The sequence below is a fragment of the Rhinatrema bivittatum genome, chromosome 1, assembly GCF_901001135.1.
Source record: "Rhinatrema bivittatum chromosome 1, aRhiBiv1.1, whole genome shotgun sequence".
In the NCBI taxonomy this organism is placed as follows: Eukaryota; Metazoa; Chordata; class Amphibia; order Gymnophiona; family Rhinatrematidae; genus Rhinatrema; species Rhinatrema bivittatum.
The window spans coordinates 427,311,551-427,317,550 of NC_042615.1; the positions used below are offsets into that span (position 1 = coordinate 427,311,551).

At 43.2% G+C, this 6,000-nt stretch overlaps 1 protein-coding gene across 1 annotated transcript in view; it reads right to left on the reverse strand.

Annotated features, from left to right (window-relative positions):
- APTX (aprataxin) overlaps positions 1–4,804 on the reverse strand; it is a 46,640-nt gene extending 41,836 nt beyond the window's left edge. Inside the window, exon 1 of the mRNA XM_029604034.1 lies at positions 4,444–4,804. The gene's annotated coding sequence lies outside the window, so the exon portion shown is untranslated. The remainder of the gene's footprint in view (positions 1–4,443) is intronic.
- Between the last annotated feature and the right edge of the window lie 1,196 nt (positions 4,805–6,000).

Here is a 6,000-nt window from a genome sequence, read left to right on the forward strand (position 1 = left end):
ACTTATTAGTTTTCTCTCTTCTCTTATTTCTAACTAGCTAACAACAGTGATTATGTCATTTTTGTCTACTTTTAACTGTTTTATGATATACATTTTATTTTAATTATATATGTTGACAAAAATAAACAGTTTTGATTGACACTCGTAAAAGCGGTATATAAACCACTTTTAAATAAATAAAATAAGGTACTAAATTAATTAGCATGTAAGCCCTCTGGGGTAGGGACCTACTCACTGTACTTGAATTATAATTCACCTTGAGCACACCTCCACTTTGGGCCTTATCATATTCTTATAATAAATTCTTACAAGCCCAACATCAAATCCAATACCCAGGTTCCTTCAATGTTTTATTACCTAGTTTTCTAATAATGTATACAACTATCAAAATGATCTTTTTCTGCTGTTGTTTACTGTGTTCCAATGGCAAAGGGAAGCATCTCACATCCTGAGCCCTCTCCCTCATCCCTTTCTCTCTTACCCCATCCTGCAGTCCTTTATTGGAGGAGCTAAACTACAACAGCTAAGTTTTTCTGGCTGAATCCAAATTCAGAGACATTACTTTGAAGGGGGAACATTTTTATTAATACATTTTTGTTCTTTTAATTTTTGAAAAAGGGATTTTTTTAATTGTTTTTGTTTCTTAGGTACTTTTTATAATTAGTTTTAGAAAGGAAAAGTAGAAGGAAGTAGAAAGGATCCATCAGAGGAAAATAGGATAAAGAATAAGCATTGGCAAGTTAATTGTAAGACACTGATAAGACAGGCTAAGAGATAATTTGAAAAGAAGTTGGCCGTAGAGGCAAAAATTCATAATAGCTTTTTAAAATATATCCGAAGCAGAAAGTCTGAGGGAGTTGGTTGGACTGTTAGATAACTGAGGGATTAAAGGGGCAATTTATTTATTTAATTTAGATTTATATTCCGCTTTTCACACTTTTTTCAGCGCTTCCAAGTGGATTACATTCAGGTACTGTAAGTATTTCCCTATCCGCAGAGGGCTTACATTTGTACCTGAGGCAATGGAGGGTAAAGTGACTTGCCCAAGGTCACAAGGAGTGACAGAAGGACTCGAACCCTGGTCTCCTGATTCATAGCCCACTGCTCTAACCACTAGGCTACTCCTGGCACTTATGGAAGATAAGGCCATTGTGAAAGACTAAACAAATTCTTTGCTTCAATGTTTACTGAAGAGGATGTTGGGGAGATACCTGTTCCAGAGACTGTTTTCAAGGGGGATGATTCAGATGAACTCAACCAAATTATGGTGAACCTGGAAGATGTAGTAGGCCAGACTGACAAACTGAAGAATAATAAATCACCTGGACCAGATGGTATACACTCCAGGGTTCCATAAGACCTCAAAAATGAAATTTCTGACCTATTAGTAAAAATTTGAAACCCATCATTAAAATCGTCCATTGTACCTGAAGACTGGAGGGTGACCAATGTGACCCCGATATTTCAAAAGGGCTCCAGGGGAGATCTGGGAAACTATAGACCAGTGAGCCTGACTTCAGTGCCAGGAAAAATCATGGAAACTGTTCTATAGAATAAAATTAAAGAACATTTAGACAGACATGGTTTAATGGGACACAGCCAGCATAGATTTACCCAAGGGAAGTCTTGCCTCACAATATCTCCTACATTTTTATGAAGAAATGAATAAACATTTGGACAAAGGGGAACCGGAAGATGTGGTACATTTGGATTTTCAGAAGGCGTTCAACAAAGTCCCTCATGAGAGGCTTCTAAGAAAACTAAAAAGTCATGGGATAGGAGGTGATATCCTTTTGTGGATTGCAAACTGGTTAAAAGATAGGAAATAGAAAGTAGGATTAAATGGTCTGTTTTCACAGTGGAAAAAAGGAAAACAGTGGAGTTCCTCAGGGTTTATTACTTGGACCTGTGCTTTTTAATACATTTCTAAATGATCTGGAAAGGGGCATGAAGGTGCTTAAGTTTGCAGGTGACACAAAATTACTCAGAGTAGTTAAATCTCAAGCGGATTGTAATAAATTGTAGGACCACCTTGTGAGACTGGAAGATTGGGCATCCACATAGCAGATGAAATTTAATGTGGACAAGTGCAAGGTGATGCATAAAGGGAAACATAACTCTTGCTGTAGTGTTATTGTTTGTAAGGTTTTGAGTGGACCCTTGGACACTGTGGCAGCTGACCACGCCCACGGGGGGAAGTCCCGTGAGGGGCCACAGGTCAGGCTCAGCTTAGGACACACAACACAGATAGATCTTTTATTAACAGTATTGAAGAGCCACCAGAGGTGGCAGTAGTGAGCAGAGATGAAGCCCAACTAGGCTTGTAGTCCCTCAGGGCTCTGGAACAGCGATCCCACAATGGCTGTGCTGTAGTGAAGAGAAACTGAGATAGTGAGTACAATGAAGTAAGTATATGCAGGGTTCTGGAATAGAGCCTCGTTGGTTGAGTACTCACACAGCGGTTTCTCTCGGTAGGAATCACAGGAGGTGGAGTAGAGCCAGGCCCTCGAGGAGCGAGTACCTGGTTCCAGAGAACTGCTCCGAGAGAAGTAGATAGTAACTCATTGATGGTGTAGGCAGCAGTATCTTCCAGGCAGAAGTGAAGTACAGGCAGCGAGTCCGGGAACATCGGCCCTCGAGGACGGAGAACCGGTTCCAGACAGCGACCTAAAAAGAGAAGAGAGAGGCCCCCCGAGTATCGGGTACCCCAAATAGAGTAAGTCCAATAATGGAGAGGCAGAGTAGCTAGGTACGGAGAGCGAATACCATCTGTAAGGAGTTCACCAGTATGAATACCTGTTGCTAACTTGATTAGCTAGCAGTAGTGTAGGCTTTTTGTATCCGGGATGCGTGACATCATCACAGGGGGACGCCCCTGAGGTTCGCACCAAAGAAAGTATTTGAAGCAAGGCCGCGCGGCACGCACGCCCTAAGGCAGCTGGACAGCATGGCGGGAGGCAGCGCCCAAGCCGGACCGGGGACGCCGGAGAGGACGGCAGGCAGACGCCACGGCAGCCAAATATCCGTCAACCGTGGGAGGAGTCGCCAGAGAGGTAAGGAGGGCGGAGTGGAGACGGGCAGCGACAGTCGTAACACGTAGTTACACAAAGTTAGATTCTATCTTAGGAATTACCACCCAGGAAAGAGATCTAGGTGTCAGAGGATAATACATTGAAGGCGGCAGCTCAGTATGCTGTGGCGGTCAAAAAAACCAAACAGATTGTTAGGAATTATTAGGAAGGGAATGGCAAATAAAATGGTGGATGTCATAATGCCTCTGTATCACTACATGGTGAGACCGCACCGTGAATACTGTGTGCCGTTCTAGTCGCCGCATCTAAAAAAAAATATAGTTGCACTGGTGAAAGTACAGAGAAGGGCGACCAAAATGATAAAGGGGAGGGAACACTCCCCTATGAAGAAAGGCTAAATAGGTTAGGGTTGTTCAAGCTTGGAGAAGAGACAGCTGAGGGGGGATATGATAGAGCTCTTTAAAATCATGAAAGGACTTGAACGGGTAAATGTGAATCAATTATTTACTCTTTCGGATAATGCAAGGACTAGGGGGCACTCCATGAAGTTAGCAAGTAACACATTTAAAACAAATCAGAGAAAATTCTTTTTCACTCAACACATAATTAAGCTCTGGAATTCATTGCCAGAGGATGTGGTTACAGCAGTTAGTGCAATTGGGTTTTTAAAAGGTTTGGATAAGCTCCTAAAGTAGAAGTCCATAAACTGATATTAATTAATAAGGCTTAGTAGCTTGGGATCTATTCATTTAATGTTTGGGTACTTGCCAGTTATTTATGACTTGGATTGACCACTTTTGGACACAGAATACTGGGCTTGATGGACCCTTGGTCTGACCCAATATAGCATATCTTATGTTCCTTGAGCTCCCTCCTCCATGGCCCCTTTCTAGGTCATCTTCCTCTCCTCCTCCTACCCCCTCCATGACCCCTTTCTGGGTACTTCCCCACACATCTACCCACCCCCATCCTACCACCCTTCGCGACCCCTTCTCGGATCCGTTCTCTGCCTCTTATGCTCCCTCCCATGGTACTCTCTAGCCTTCCCGCCCCATCATCTACTTTGATTGCTCCTGCTCCTTGCAATACAGACCTTCAAAGCACAGCTATAACATAAAGCTTTCACACCACTGCAGTGACCCTGTCCCTTGTCTGGGTTTCCTTGGTAAACTGAAGCAGGACCTGTGAATACCTGCACTGAACGGTCTCCATCACTGCCACCACTGGGCCCAAATCAGACTCTGCCTCCTTTGCATATGGGCATAGGAAACTGCCCTGTTTGCCCACTAACACCAGCCTTAAATCTCCCTCCCGCCCCTATGCTTTTCTCAGTATTGTTTTTTTTCGCTTCTTCTCTCAGCATCATCTCCCTCTTTTCACACACCCCTTCTAAATATTTTGTATTTCTTACATAAGGAACTCAGCCTTCCTGGCCAGGCAGAGGCAGCAAATGGCGATTCCTGGTCTGGGCTATCCCTCCTTCATCTGTGCGGCGGGAACGGAGGAAATACAAGATCAAGACAGCCTTAACAAAAGGCACAGCAGTGGGAAAACGACGCAGCTAAGATAGCGGCAACATCAGACATGAGATTGATGGGGAAACAGTGCAGCGAAGGTTTAATAAAAAAAAAAAAAAAAGCGGCGGCGGCAGCAAGAAGTAAACAGTCTGGCTAAGACGGCCACAACAGCAAAAGCAACAGCCAACAAGCGAGCTCTTGCTTCTTCGTGTGGCCGATCTTTCCCTCTTTACAGTGACCAACTTGTAGGCGGAAACTGTAAGTCTTAACTTCCGCTGCGCGCAGACCACGGGAAAGGGTGCGCCGCCTTCTGTGCCGGCCAGAAGCAAGAGCGGGGAAATTCGTTCCGGACCAGATCCCAGACCAAGAGCCGCACGTGGCTTGCTGATGGCAGTTCGTCACCCTGGCTTTAGTGTAGGGATTCCCAAACTTTTCAACATCCAGAATTTTTAGGGGACCCCCCCCCCCCCCCATCCTCTCTCCACCAGTCTTATTCCCTTTGCCAGTCATTCCTCATCAGTTTTTCTCTTACCCCAATTAGCGTCCCCTTGAATGTTCAGGGGCAAGTGGCAACGCAAGTACTTTAATACCCACAGACTTTACAATAAGGGATTTCAAAATGATCTAAGGCAGGGGTCAGGAACCTTTTTGGCTGAGAGAGCCATAAACGCCACATATTTTAAAATGTAATTCCATGAGAGCCATACAATATGTTTAAAACTAAATACAAGTAAATGTGTGCATTTTATGTAAGATCACACTTTTAAAGTACAATAAGTCTCTGAAAATATTACACCAGGCCTTAAGACACCAATACATCTCCTATTAGGAAAACGGACCAAGTCAGGCTGCTATAGAGTCCTACACAGAAACTACACGCCAGCAGAAAACCTCACCTGAATCACGTGCTGTCCCTCACCTAACATAGAATAAAGAGACCAAAACGCATAACAAGAAGCATGCAGACAAAAACTGAATTGGAAACTGCAACAAGCCAGAGTCTCTGTATGCAGTGTAACAAAGGAAAAAAGAAACATCACACATCCTTATAAAACAAATCAAGAAATATAAAATCATCAGCAGTAAAACTGTACTAACAAAAAGAACATATTTCGAAACAGCTGATGAGTGGAATATCCAATAATTAAAAACTCATATAAAACATTTCCAGATACCAACAAAATATTTCAAAATAGCAGACACAAAGATCCAGTAATGAAAAATAATAAGGATACAAAATTTTTTTTGCTCTGCATACCTGGGAACGTTTGATATCCAGGTGTCCTGAGATTGTTCTGAATTAGCAGGAGGCGGGGTGGTTTGCTTGGAACTTTCTCCTCTCTCAGTCACATACCAGCGCTCTCTCTCACACTGGCTCTCAATGACACACCTATACACACATGCTCTCAGTCACACACATATACAAATGTTTTTTCTCTCTCACTTATATA